The sequence below is a fragment of the Pseudophryne corroboree genome, chromosome 4 (assembly GCF_028390025.1).
Source record: "Pseudophryne corroboree isolate aPseCor3 chromosome 4, aPseCor3.hap2, whole genome shotgun sequence".
Lineage (NCBI taxonomy): Eukaryota > Metazoa > Chordata > Amphibia > Anura > Myobatrachidae > Pseudophryne > Pseudophryne corroboree.
In genome coordinates, this window is record NC_086447.1 from 250,347,948 (window position 1) to 250,363,717 (window position 15,770).

Here is a 15,770-nt window from a genome sequence, read left to right on the forward strand (position 1 = left end):
TGGTATATACAATTATGGACGGGCTGCCGAGTGCCGACACAGAGGTAGCCACAGCCGTGAACTACCGCACTGTACTGTGTCTGCTGCTAATATATAGACTGGTTGATAAAGAGATAGTATACTCGTAACTAGTATGTATGTATAAAGAAAGAAAAAAAAACCACGGTTAGGTGGTATATACAATTATGGACGGGCTGCCGAGTGCCGACACAGAGGTAGCCACAGCCGTGAACTACCGCACTGTACTGTGTCTGCTGCTAATATATAGACTGGTTGATAAAGAGATAGTATACTCGTAACTAGTATGTATGTATAAAGAAAGAAAAAAAAACCACGGTTAGGTGGTATATACTATTATGGACGGGCTGCCGAGTGCCGACACAGAGGTAGCCACAGCCGTGAACTACCGCACTGTACTGTGTCTGCTGCTAATATATAGACTGGTTGATAAAGAGATAGTATACTCGTAACTAGTATGTATGTATAAAGAAAGAAAAAAAAACCACGGTTAGGTGGTATATACAATTATGGACGGGCTGCCGAGTGCCGACACAGAGGTAGCCACAGCCGTGAACTACCGCACTGTACTGTGTCTGCTGCTAATATATAGACTGGTTGATAAAGAGATAGTATACTCGTAACTAGTATGTATGTATAAAGAAAGAAAAAAAAACCACGGTTAGGTGGTATATACAATTATGGACGGGCTGCCGAGTGCCGACACAGAGGTAGCCACAGCCGTGAACTACCGCACTGTACTGTGTCTGCTGCTAATATATAGACTGGTTGATAAAGAGATAGTATACTCGTAACTAGTATGTATGTATAAAGAAAGAAAAAAAAACCACGGTTAGGTGGTATATACAATTATGGACGGGCTGCCGAGTGCCGACACAGAGGTAGCCACAGCCGTGAACTACCGCACTGTACTGTGTCTGCTGCTAATATATAGACTGGTTGATAAAGAGATAGTATACTCGTAACTAGTATGTATGTATAAAGAAAGAAAAAAAAACCACGGTTAGGTGGTATATACAATTATGGACGGGCTGCCGAGTGCCGACACAGAGGTAGCCACAGCCGTGAACTACCGCACTGTACTGTGTCTGCTGCTAATATATAGACTGGTTGATAAAGAGATAGTATACTCGTAACTAGTATGTATGTATAAAGAAAGAAAAAAAAACCACGGTTAGGTGGTATATACAATTATGGACGGGCTGCCGAGTGCCGACACAGAGGTAGCCACAGCCGTGAACTACCGCACTGTACTGTGTCTGCTGCTAATATATAGACTGGTTGATAAAGAGATAGTATACTCGTAACTAGTATGTATGTATAAAGAAAGAAAAAAAAACCACGGTTAGGTGGTATATACAATTATGGACGGGCTGCCGAGTGCCGACACAGAGGTAGCCACAGCCGTGAACTACCGCACTGTACTGTGTCTGCTGCTAATATAGACTGGTTGATAAAGAGATAGTATACTACTAATATTATATACTGGTGGTCAGGTCACTGGTCACTAGTCACACTGGCAGTGGCACTCCTGCAGCAAAAGTGTGCACTGTTTAATTTTAATATAATATTATGTACTCCTGGCTCCTGCTATAACCTATAACTGGCACTGCAGTAGTGCTCCCCAGTCTCCCCCACAATTATAAGCTGTGTGAGCTGAGCAGTCAGACAGATATATAATATATATATAGATGATGCAGCACACTGGCCTGAGCCTGAGCAGTGCACACAGATATGGTATGTGACTGACTGAGTCACTGTGTGTATCGCTTTTTTCAGGCAGAGAACGGATATATTAAATAAACTGCACTGTGTGTCTGGTGGTCACTCACTATATAATATATTATGTACTCCTGGCTCCTGCTATAACCTATAACTGGCACTGCAGTAGTGCTCCCCAGTCTCCCCCACAATTATAAGCTGTGTGAGCTGAGCAGTCAGACAGATATATATAATATTATATATAGATAATAGATGATGCAGCACACTGGCCTGAGCCTGAGCAGTGCACACAGATATGGTATGTGACTGAGTCACTGTGTGCTGTGTATCGCTTTTTTCAGGCAGAGAACGGATTATAAATAAAAGTGGTGGTCACTGGTCACTATCAGCAAAACTCTGCACTGTACACTACTGAGTACTCCTAATGCTCCCCAAAATTAGTAAATCAAGTGTCTCTCTAATCTATTCTAATTCTAAACGGAGAGGACGCCAGCCACGTCCTCTCCCTATCAATCTCAATGCACGTGTGAAAATGGCGGCGACGCGGGCTCCTTATATAGAATCCGAGTCTCGCGATAGAATCCGAGCCTCGCGAGAATCCGACAGCGTCATGATGACGTTCGGGCGCGCTCGGGTTAACCGAGCAAGGCGGGAAGATCCGAGTCGCTCGGACCCGTGAAAAAAAACATGAAGTTCTGGCGGGTTCGGATTCAGAGAAACCGAACCCGCTCATCTCTAATATATACTCGAGTATAAGCCAACTTTTTCAGCACATATTTCTATGCTATAAAAGCCCCCCTCGGCTTATACTCGAGAGAGGGCAGTGGATGACAGATAGATTTGCCAGCCAATCTTACGGAGGTGAGGGTGGAGCCTCTGGGGGGCAGCTTTATGTATATGTGTGTGACTGAGGGAGGGTGGGTACGCCCTCGGACAGGGTCCTCCTGCAACTCCCTCCATCAGGAAGGAAGACATTGCCGCCATGCCCAATTCCGCTCTCTTGGTAAGTGCGAGCCGCTCCGCAAGCTGTCAGTCAGTCAGTGCAGGGTGAGCTGAGGCGCGTGGCGCGGGCCGCAGCCCGTCCTGCGGGTCCCGCCACCTGGAAAGACATCGCCTCCGCTGCCGCCTGCCGTGCTTGGTGAGTGAAAGACCAAGAGCAGCAGGCAGCAGGCTGTCAGGGCAGGGTGAGCTGAGTTGTGGTGGCGCAGTCCGCAACTCCCGCCGCCCGGCCCGGGACATCATGTGGGACTCAGTCACAGCCCCTAATGCAGTAGAATTAAATGTACTGTTCATGTTTTTTAATATCTATGCGGCCTTTATCTTGATTAAATGACACTGGGGGCATATGTGTTTCTGGCATTATGGGGGCATGTTTTTATCTGGCACTGTGGGGGGATATCTGTCACTGGGGGTATATGTGGCACATCCCTAGCAACAAGCATTACCCCCTCGCAACGAGCATGACGCCCAGTGCATAAAACCCCTGGCAACGAATATTACCCCCTGGCAATGAGTTATACACCCAGCACATGATACCCCTGGCAAAAAGCATAACACCTACCGCATAAAACCACTGACAACGAGCATGACACCCTGAGCATGAAAACCCCTGGCACCGTGCATTTCCCGGTATCCGTTCACATGGTCGACCATGTTATGGTCGACAGTCATTAGGTCGACCACTATTGGTTGACATTGACATGGTCGACATGGACACATGGTCGACACATGAAAATGGTTGACACGTGAAAGGTCGACACATGAAAAGGTCGACATGGTTTTTTTTACTTTTTTTTCTTTTGGGGAACTTTTCCATACTTTACGATCCACGTGGACTACGATTGGAACGGTAATCTGTGCCGAGCAAAGCTGTAGCGGAGCGAAGGCACCATGCCTGAAGCATGGCGAGCGAAGCGAGCCATGCGAGGGGACGCGGTGCACTAATTGGGGTTCCCAGTCACTTTACGCAAAAAACGACATAAAAAAAGTAAAAAGACTCATGTCGACCTTTTCATGTGTCGACCTTTCATGTGTCGACCATTGGCGGGTGTCGACTATGTGTCCATGCCGACCATGTCAATGTCGACCAATAGTGGTCGACCTAGTGACTGTCGACCCTAACATGGTCGACCATTCATACCGGAACCGCATTTCACACCCTAGACTTATACTCGAGTTAATAATTTTTCCCAGTTTTTTGTGGTGAAATTAGGTGCCTCGGCTTATATTCAGGTTGACCTATACTCGAGTATATACGGTATATACGTACTTTAGCACATGGATCCTTTAATGCATTAGAAGGAATTTGCTCACAGGACTGCTGATCTATGGCAAAATTTAGAAAATCAGCCTGACCCTGCTAAACCTCTGGCAATGAGTACCTACAGTTGTCATCTCTCTGAACTACTGACATGATTCAGTAACTAAGATATCCATGCCACTCATTCTTTCCTTTGTTGCATTATGACAAGTGCTACGGAGGCCCGTTATATGGTGCTTGCTCTAAAGCAATAGTGTACCATTTGCCTGGATTCTTGTGATAATTAATATTCTAACTGTAAGATCTATGGGTAGAAAATGACCTGTACTGGAAAAACTATATAACCCGAGGGTCCTACATCATTCAATTGGTACATACTGTAATAATCATATACTCACATTGTCTATAAAAAGTATTCTTTAATTTGTAAGTTCACAATACACTTAACTGGGCCACTTATGTCAGTAAATGTAATAATAGCAATCATGTATAATTACTCGACATCGCATAAAATGTAAAAGTGAAATAATCTCTCTATAATGCCTGCTAAGAAACCATCGTTTCTGCACCGTAATCAAAATGAATAATAATCACTTTTTCCAAGTTAAATTTATTTGTTAGCATTATCTTTTGTATGTCTACTCTTAAGATGTAATGCAGCCAGAGGACATTGATAAATAGTAGGCAAATTGCTGGGTAGAGAAGACAGAAAGGGGCTTCTGATTGCTTTTTATATTAGTAAAATACTATTATTATACTAATTAAGTTGTCAATATAATGGAAGATCTATCCATCTGCTGGAAGCTGGGCATAGTATTCCATCTAAGGAGAAGTCTCTTCTGCATACATCCAACTAATAATCAAATTGCCCTTCTAACCGCTGTGTGAAATTGCATGGAAACCTTTACATGACAGCTGACACTTGAGCAGCAATTGAAGCCTTTTTAGGAATCCAGAAGAGGTGTGGACATCATGACAAAACCCAAGCTTCTCATTTAGTTTGCTTTAATATAAGAGAAAGCCACATTACACTGAATAACTCTATCTAACCACATTTACATTCCTGCTATAAACAGACATTCGAATATAGAACTAAAAATGTGACCAAGAAGAGTTCCAGAATTGAATTGAGTTGAATTGACCATGAAAATGTTGGTATGAACTCTGTATTATTCCGTATGTTGGGTGGCAATCACATGGTCTGTTATCTTATATGCTGCATAATATAATATTGTAGAGGAGCAGTTAGGATATAAAAATGTATTAATTGGAGGTGTGTGGTTCGGTTCTTCAAAAATCTGTACCCACACGAATTATGTGAATCTGAACCAAACCTAAACTTGGTATGGATTTCCGGATAAGATCAGAACCGAGTCCCGGTTCGGAACTTCCCGTGGTTCGGAATTCTGATTTTAAATCCAAATTTCGGGTTTTGGATTAGGTTTGGATTGCAAAAATATTTTAGGTTTTAGCTGTTTTAATCAATAAAAAAAAAATCTGTATCCGAAACCTAAACCAGTGAGGGGGGTTTAGGCAAAACCAAAGCTGGGCGATGATTTAGAACCAAAACCAAAATGGTCCAACACATATCCCTAGTATTTATAACCGTATTCAGACGGCATGTCATTATGTGCACTGTAATGCAAAAAGGAGTTGGTTAGATGTTCCAGCACTAAGCAAAATGTCTATAAAAGTTAACATACCCTACGTTTTTTTAGATACATGGATGGGGAGGTGGTGGGGGGGTCTTTTCATGAAGCAGTGAGAGGGCTTTTATCTGATCCATTCTATTCATAAAGCAGGCTATTTTGGAGAAGTTAATAACTTCTCCTGTGGGGCCCCGGTCATGGCTGTGCTTATGTGTACACGCTGCAGATCTTGTGTACAACAGACTGACTTACCTCATGCCACGTGCCAGTGTGTGATATGCTGCAGCGTGGACACCTAAGCACAGCCAGGCCAGGGGTGGACATGGGCTGACTGACCTAAGAATCTAGAATTAACCCTCAGTCAGGCGCAGCTGGCCTGACAGGCGCCGCAAAGCTGTTCTCGCTCCCCTCTCCACCCCAAGCGGGTGCACGGGCCTGTCCCTCCTAGTACCTCCCTATCTCTAGGTGCTGTTCAAAACCTTCCAAAAAGGGCAGCTGAAGGTGTTGCCCATAGCAACCAATCAGATTCTAGCATATATTTAGCTAGTACATTCTATAAATTGATAGCTATTCTGATTGCTGACATCCCGAATGCTGGTATGCGTACCGGATCCCTTTTATAGGTGAGTTTTTCAGTGAGGCTGTAGTTTGCTCCTGTATAATTGATATTACAGATGAGTAAAATGATAGAAACATTTTGATTAAATGTATTTTTTTTTTCAGTAGTGTGAATATAAGCATTATACCTTTAGTATACCTTTAGGATCCACTTTTGCTTCACATTATACCTTTGCTTCACCACCCCTCCCTCATCACTCTACACAATATTTGGAAACATGACATAAGCTATTTCGACAATGAGCCATCGGTTCTGTTCGGTGGTGTGGCTGCAGTAGGACTGGGAACACTCTACAACATAGGGGTCTATTTACTAAGCCTCGGATGGAGATAAAGTGGATGGAGATAATGGGGGTCATTCCGAGTTGATCGCTCGCTGACGATTTTCGCAGCGTAGCGATCAGGTGAAAAAATGACATTTCTGCGCATAGAAACATAGAAACAAAGAATTTGATGGCAGATAAGAACCACTTGGCCCATCTAGTCTGCCCCTTTTTTATTTTATCCTTTAGGCAATCTCAACCCTTTTTTAACCTTAATTCTTTGTAAGGATATTCATATGCCTGTCCCAAGCAAGTTTAAATTGCCCTACAGTCTTAGCCTCTACCGCCTCTGATGGGAGGCTATTCCACTTATCCACTACCCTTTCTGTGAAGTAATTTTTCCTTAAATTTCCCCTGAACCTCCCCCCCTCCAGTCTCAATGTATGCCCTCGAGTTCTAATACTTCTTTTCCTTTGAAGAATGTTTCCCTCCTGAACTTTGTTAAGACCCTTGATATATTTGAACGTTTCTATCATGTCCCCCCTTTCCCTTCTCTCCTCCAAACTATACATGTTAAGATTTTAAAAGCCTTTCTGGGTAAGTTTTGTGATGTAGGCCATGCACCATTTTAGTTGCCCTTCTTTGTACACTCTCTAATGTATTAATATCCTTCTGGAGATAGGGTCTCCAGAACTGGACACAGTATTCCAGATGGGGCCGTATCAATGACCTATACAGTGGCATTATCACTTCTTTTTTCCTGCTACTGATTCCTCTCCCTATGCAACCAAGCATCTGACTTGCCTTTCTCATTGCTTTGTTGCATTGCTTTCCTGCCTTCAAGTCACTTGAAAAAGTGACTCCTAAATCTCTTTCCTCCTCAGTAGTTTCCATTATAGTACCCTTGATACTATATTTAGCCTTTGGGTTTTTGAGACCCAAGTGCATGATTTTGCATTTTTTAGCATTAAACTGTAGTTGCCACGTTCTTGACCATTTCTCAAGCCTACCTAGGTCATTAATCATTTGTTTTACCCCTCCCGGTGTGTCTACCCTGTTGCATATCTTTGTATCATCTGCAAAAAGGCAGATCTTCCCTTCAATACCATCTGCAATGTCACCAACAAAGATATTAAAGAGAACTGGACCAAGTACAGATCCCTGGGGTACTCCACTGGTAACATTTCCCTCCATAGATAGCACTCCATTAACTATGACTGTCTGTTTCCTATCCTGCAACCAGGTTCTTATCCATTTAACTGATTCATAATCCACCCCCAGGCTTTCAAGTTTATTTAGCAGTCTGCGATGTGGGACAGTGTCAAATGCCTTACTAAAGTCTAGATATGCTACATCTACAGCTCCCCCTTGATCTATTATTTTCGTCACAGAGTCAAAAAAGTCAATAGGATTTGTTTGGCATGATCTCCCACCAGTAAATCCATGCTGTTTTGGATCCTGTAAGTTGTTTGATTTAAGATATTCCACTACTCTTTCTTTTAATAGTTTTTCCATTACTTTCCCTAAAACTGATGTAAGGCTTACTGGTCTGTAGTTACTTGCTTCTTCCTTGCTTCCACTTTTGTGCAGTGGAACTACATTTGCTCTTTTCCAGTCCTCTGGAATAGCACCTGTATTTAGTGACTGGTTAAATAATTCTGTTAAAGGTGTAACCAGCACATCTTTTAGCTCTTTGAGTATCCTTGGAGGTATCCCATCTGGTCCCATTGATTTATCAACTTTTAGTTGTGAAAGTTCTGTTAGGACCTTCTCCTCTGTAAATATATTTTCATCTACCTTATTTTTATGAATATCCTTGCAACTTAACTGTGGCCCCATCCCTTCTTCTAAATTAAATACTGAGCAAAAATAATTATTTAGGTGATCTGCTATTGCCTTGTCTCCCTCCACCAAATGCTCACTCTCTGTCTTAAGTCTTATTATTCCTCCATTTGATTTTCTCCTTTCACTTATATACTTAAAAAAAGTTTTGCCCCCTTTATCTACTGACTGGGCCATTTTCTCCACAGCTTCTGCCTTTGCACGTCTGATCACTTTCTTAGCATCATTCCGTCTGTCCAGATACACCTCTTTGTCTTTATTATTTTGAGTCTGTTTGTATTTCCTAAAAGCCATCTTTTTTGCTTTCACACTAGTTGATACTTCTTTTGTGAACCACACTGGCTTCCTTTTCCTGGTGCTTTTCCTAACCATTTTGATACAAAGGTCTGTTGCACTTAGTATTGCACTTTTCAGTTTTTTCCACTTCTCCTGCACTCCTTCCAAGTTCCTCCAGTCCGCCAATGAATCACTTAAACATCTCCCCATTTTTGCAAAGTCAGCATTTCTAAAATCCAACACCTTTGTTTTTGTGTGACAGGAGTTGGATCCTGTCTTTATACTAAACCATACTGCTTGATGATCATTGGATCCCAGGTGCTCACCCACATATATATCAGATATCCTATCACCATTTGTAAGAATTAGATCTAATATTGAGTCTTTGCGAGTGGGCTCCCTCACCAATTGCTTGAGAGATGCTCCCTGTAAGGCAGTGTTTTTCAACCGCTGTGCCGCGGCACACTAGTGTGCCGCCAGCGGTGCTCAGATGTGCCGCCACAGATGCCCGAAGCCTAGCTGCTGCTACCCCCACACTGTTTTTGACGGCGCTGGACTGCGGCAAGTAACCTATGACACGCAGCGTGACTCGCGCATGCCATGTCACCTTCCCGCCCGCCCGTCCATCCGCTTACCTGCCCGCTGTCTCACCCTGGGCTGCTCCTCCGGCTGCATGCACTCCAGACGCTGAGGCAGGGAGAGGGAAACACAAGCTGTCCGCTCACCTGTCTGCTCTCTCATCCCGTGCTGCTCCTTGCTCCTCCGGCTGCATAAACTCCAGTGACTGAGGCAGGGAGAGGGAAATGAGCTTCATATCCATTGACTCCCAGGTAGGGGCCCAGTGAATTTGTATTTATTTAATAGCTGTGGGAGTCACTGTGTGGAAATACTGTGGGTGTGCAATGTGTGGAAATACTGTGGGGGCCAATGTGGGATATTACTGTGGGGGGCAATGTGTGGAATTACTGCAGAGGTCAACGCATTTGTTTAATTACTGGGGGGGCCACTGTGTGTGTGTGTGCTTTCCCCCCAATGTGTGTGTGGGATTTTTTTTTGTGGGGGGGGGGGGATACTGATGGTGTGCCTTGGCAATTTAAAAAATTTGGTCGGTGTGCCGCGACTTAAAAATGGTTGAAAATCACTGCTGTAAGGAATGTAGAAATTTGACACTTGTAGTTGAACTTGCAAAAGACCCCTCCCAATTTACATCAGGTAAATTAAAGTCTCCCATGATTATGACTTCTCCCTTTAAAGCCATTTTAGAGATGTCCAACAAAAGGTTCCTGTCCAAATCCTGCCCCTGGCCTGGTGGTCTATAGATCACCCCAATGCGAATAATGTCCTTCTTCCCAGTTTCTATGGTGATCCAAAGGGCCTCAGTTTTGGCTTCAATATTTTGTATTAAAGTAGCATTTATGCTTTTTTTCACATACATTGCTACCCCTCCTCCTATTCTTCCTATTCTATCCTTCCTAAATAAATTGTATCCTGGTATAGCTATGTCCCAGTAATGATTCTCATTGCACCAAGACTCTGTAATTGCCACAAAATCCAGGTTATCCCTTGTCATTATCGCAATTAGCTCTGGAATTTTGTCTCCTAAGCTCCTAGCATTTGCAGACATAGCTTTAAGAATTTTGTCTGTGCATTTGTTATTAGTAGCCATGTCCAGAGCATACAAAATAAATGACAAGTTTAAAGTTGAAATTACCTGTTTGGGGATGTTGCTCAGTATTTGTTTTCTTTTACTAATCAGTAATAATACTCTTTCCTTTACACCATGACTACACCTTACTAAATATAAAGATATAGTACACCTGACCACAATGGGCAAATGTTCAAAGGAGGTAAACACCAGTCAGTATGCAATAATAAACTGTTTCACCGAGCAACTTCCCCAAACATGCAATGACAATTACAAGAAGTCATTACATCAAGAAACATACATGAGTTTGCATAAGAGAGAACTGTAGTGAGCAGATTGGGGATGCCTTTTCATAGGTTTTAAAAAACAGATAATATGCATAAGATGAATTACATACTTTTGAAGCATTAAGGCAGACCATTTGTGGTAGTGTTGGTGTGTTGTTGTTTCCCTTCTGTTTTCCTTCGGTTTAACGCAGGTATAACGCTATTTTTATAATAACAATTTTATGTCAGCACTTCTATGGAAGCACTACCAGCCGATGGCTATCTAGCCGTATACTAGACTTTAAATAGGAACAATAGCCATGTGAATGCAATGATTGCAAACTCCACCCAATACAATCCCCCTTTAAGCTAAGGCCATAAATTAGCTTAGAAAAACAGGCATTACATACCAATAAGTCAGCCAACTATATCTTTACAAAGGGGAAAAAAAATACACAAAACAAAAAAAAACTCCCTTTTTCAATATACCTAAACTATTCAATCATGATATTCATTTGAGATAATCAGCAAATGCTGTACAACTTGCTGGGATGTGCAGTTTCACGAATCATACCTGTTGAGCACAAAGAGTGATGAGGAGTTGGCTCACAAAGTTCACAATCGATAACAGCTGATGATATAACTTAACGCAGGTATAACGCTATTTTTATAATAACACTTTTATGTCAGCACTTCTATGGAAGCACTACCAGCCGATGGCTATCCAGCCGTATACTAGCTATACTATGCACTATACTACTATACTATGCACCGCAATGCGCACGCACGATGTATGGGTACAAAGCTCTTTGTGGTTGTGCTCTGGTTCTAGTGAAGTTTTCCTTCGCACTGGTGGCCGCAAGAAGATTGACAGGAAGGGGGCGTTACTGGGTGTCAACTGAAAGTTTTCAGGGAGTGTTTGTAAAAACGCAGGCGTGGCTGGGCGTTCGCTGGGCGGGTGTATGATGTCAAATCTGGACACGAATAGGCTGAAGTGGTCGCAAGCACTGAGTAGGTTCAGAAACTGCACAAACTGTTTTTGCAGAGCTCGGCAGCACATGCGTTTGTTTTTTTGCTAAGCTAAAATACACTCCCAGTGGGCGGCGGCCAGTGGCAAATGCAGGATTTCTTGAGGGGGGTTTCCAAATGCAGTTCACAATTTCCCACTCTGCGTAACATTGGAGCAAGTGCAGGAGTCTGGGGGAGCGGTAGAAGAAACTAATAACGACTCTGAACATTGGTCTTTTTATACACTGTATACTGTATGGAATACAGTATTTATATTTAACCCTATAGATGGTCTCTAGTATAGGCTGTATCAGACATACTTAAATAATATAAATAAGTGATCAGTACCAGTACTGCACTTTCATAAACACATTCTTCCACCTTATGGTAAGGCTCCTGTCTCTTCTTCCTGGTAGCTACACTCTGGTTCAGTACACTGATTGAGGACTCAGATCCACACACACACAGCAAACTTGGTAGAAGAAGCTGCTACCACTGGGCATCTGGGCATGTGCAGCAGCTCTGCTGTCCCAAAAACTGCATGATGTGGCGGCAGTTCTAGTAATAGTATTATTTACCATCACCATTGTTGTCATCATTTGAGCCACTTGCCAAGAGGAGGGGGGTTTCCGTGCAACCGGAACCCCCCTGCATTTGCCTATGGTGGCGGCATAGCGTTTGCACGGCTGCTAAAACTAGCAAGCGAGCGATCAACTCGTAATGACCCCCATTGTACCATCCAATCAGCTCCTAACTGTCATTTTTCAAACCCAGCCTGTGACATGGCAGTTATACAGTGATTGGCTGGTAATTTTTATTTCCGTCCACTTTATCTCCATCCAAGGCTTAATACACTATTGCAAAATAAGTGAAATACAGTATTGCAGCAATGCCAATCAATATGGATATTTCTGCAGCGGGGTACACTGGTATTCCACAGGGAATAACATCGGGGTGTAGAGTAGGATCTTGATCCAAGGCACCAACAGGCTAAAAGCTTTGACCGTTCCCAAGATGCTCAGCGCCGCCTCCTCTATAACCCTGCCTTCATGCACAGGAGCTCAGTTTGTAAGTTGGTGCCTGCAATGCAGGTAACTAACAGGCAGGGCTGCTCCAGCAACCCTAAGAAGAGCTATTTTAAAGAAGATAGAAGACTTCAAGGGTTGCTGTAGAGGCACTCTAGTGCTTCATATCATTCTGATATCTCCTGCTGCAGCTCCATCACCTCCCCCAGTGGTGCTGTATACTCCAGCGTCCCTGGTTGCCGGGTACTTACAGCGGAGGCTCTGGTTCTTCACCCAGGGCACACATACTAACCGATGTTCTCCAGGATCGCGTGGCCGTACTCAGGGAGGAGGTAAGATGCTCCCCCAGGCGGAACCTATAGATTTGCAAATCACTCGGCTGGTGGTGTCATCTGCTCTGCCTGTCACTACCGTCACTTCTCACAAGGAGCCGACGGATAAGCAGGTGGAGGGCTGCTTAAAAGCTATCTATACCCTTGCAGGGGCTGCGCATAGGCCCACCATTGCGGCTACTTTGGCCGCAGAAGCTATTGAGGCGTGGGGTCAGGAAATAGAGGCTGAGTTTCCATCCAATTTTTCTGAACATGCCAGACAATGTCTCTCTTATATTGTCACGGCATCTCATTACAACCCTGAAGGTGCTCCCGTTTAAAGGAAACATCCTCTTTGTACTTCCTTTCGTTCCTTTTGACCTCCGGGTAAAGCAAAGGGTCAGGCGTATCCAAAACAGTATCGCACTTCCAAAACCACCAAGACCAAGCCTAAACGTGCCTGGGCTGCCCGTCAGCTGGCTTCCAAATCTGACAAGCCTGCGGCATGATGGGGCAGGCCTCCCCCTGGGTGATCCCAGGGTGGGAGGCCGACTTCTACAGTTCACCCAGGTATGGTTGAAGACCACTTCAGATGCTTGGGTACGGGAAGTCGTCACTCACGGATACGCTATATCCTTCAAGACACGTCCCCCTCGCAGTTGCCTGACTGACATCCCTTCGGATCAGGTGAAGGCAACAACTCTCTGTTTAGTGGTACAATCCCTCCTGGACACTGGCTCAGAGGGGCAGGGGATACTATTCAACGCTGTTCCTAGTCCCCAAACCGAATGGTTCCTCCCGGCCCATTCTCAACCTCAAATCTTTGAACAAGTTTGTGAGGGTCTCTAGGTTTCGTATGGAGACCCTTTGCTCTATTGTCCTGACTTTGGAACCAGGGGACTATATGGTATCCCTGGATATACAGGATGCTTACCTGCATATAATTATTGCCATGTCACATCAACAATACCTGCGGTTTGCTATTGGCAATCTCCATTACCAATTCCAGGCCTTACCGTTTGGTCTGACCACGGCTCCGTGAATTTTCACCAAGGTCATGGCAGTTATGACAGTTTCACTCCGCCGTCGGGACATCCGGATCCTGCCGTATCTGGACGACCTGCTGATCCTGGCCAATTCCCCAGAAGTTCTCCTCCGTCATTTGGATCTGACAGTCCAGTTTCTGCAAGCCCACGGGTGGCTCATCAACTGGAAGAAATCATCCCTGGTCCCTGCACAGAGCATGGTGCATCTGGGAGCGTTGTTGGACACACACAACCAGAGGTTGTTCTTGTCACAGAAGAAAGTCCTGAAGCTTCAGGACAATATACATTGCTTCCTCTCTCGTCCGCGTGTGTCGATACACTCGGCGATGCAAGTACTAGGCCTCATGGTGTCGGCTTTCGACATGGTGGAGTATGCTCAATTTCATTCCCGTCCTCTGCAGAAACTGATTCTTGCCAAGTGGGACAGCCTGTCTCACCAGATCAGGTCTCAAATGATCTCCTTGTCTCCGGAGGTCCGCCTGTCACTGACCTGGTGGCTGCAGGACCATCGATTGAGCACGGGTCGTCCCTTCTGGATCTCCAACTGGGTCCTTCTGACGACGGATGCCAATCTGAGGAGTTGGGGCAACACTCTCTTCAGGGTTGGTGGACCAGGGAGGAGTCTCTCCTCCCGATAAACATTCTGGAATTGCAGGCAGTGTTCAATGCTCTGAAACTGGCCCGGTATCAGGTACTGAACAGGTCCGTTCAAGTACAGTCAGACAACGCCACCACGGTGACGTACATAAATCATCAAGGCGGCATGGCAATGATGGAAGTGTCAAAGATTCTTCAATGGGCGGAACGCCATCTGCCAGCCATATCGGCAGTGTACATTCCGGGGGTCCTCAACTGGGAAGCGGACTTCCTCAGTCATCAGGACGTACACACCGGAGAGTGGAGCCTTCATCCAGAAGTGGGGCCTACCAGATGTAGACCTAATGGCGTCTCGACACAATCACAAGGTTCCGGTCTTCGGAGCAAGAACAAGGGATCCTCAAGCGGCGTTCGTGGACATACTGGCAATTCCATGGAACTTTCGGCTGCCGTACGTGTTCCCTCTGGTGTCAATCCTGCCCAGAGTAGTGAGGAAGTTCAAGCAAGAAGGAGGAATCCTTCTTCTAATAGCTCCAGCGTAGCCCAGATGCATACCTCCCAACATCTATTCACCGCTGCTCTGCTAAGCAGGGCAGCGAGTGCATGAGCCTCCCAACTGCCCCCCCCCCCACCCCCACCGTGGGACACTGTGGCCCACGGGTGGGACAGCGGGACAGTCCCCAAAAAACGAGACTGTCCCGCAAAAATCGGGACAGTTGGGAGGTATGCAGATGGCATTGGTTCTCAGACCTACAGGGTCTCTCACTAGAGCGTCCTCTTCTGCTTTCGCAACAACCAGACCTCCTCGTTCAGGACCCTTGTGTTTACCAGGATTTGGCCCGACTGGCTTTGAAGGCGTGGCTCTTGAAAGCTTCCGTGCTGAGGGCCAAAGGATTTTCTGAAGCAGTCATTCAAACTATGTAGGATCTTGATCCGAGGCACCAACATGCTAAAAGCTTTGACTGTTCCCAAGATGCTCAGCGCCGCCTCCTCTATAACCCCGCCTCCGTGCACAGGAGCTCAGTTTTGTCAACCAGTCCAATGCAGTAGCAGGTAAAAGAGACGACAACCGTTAGTAGCCACAGACACTACATTCTCACGACAGGAGAAGGTCTCAGCGGCTAATGCCATACAAACCCAAAGAAGCTAAGTGCGTCAGGGTTGGCGCCCTGTGGAATTCAGTGTACCTCGCAGAAAGAGATTTAACAAGGTTAGATTCTTACC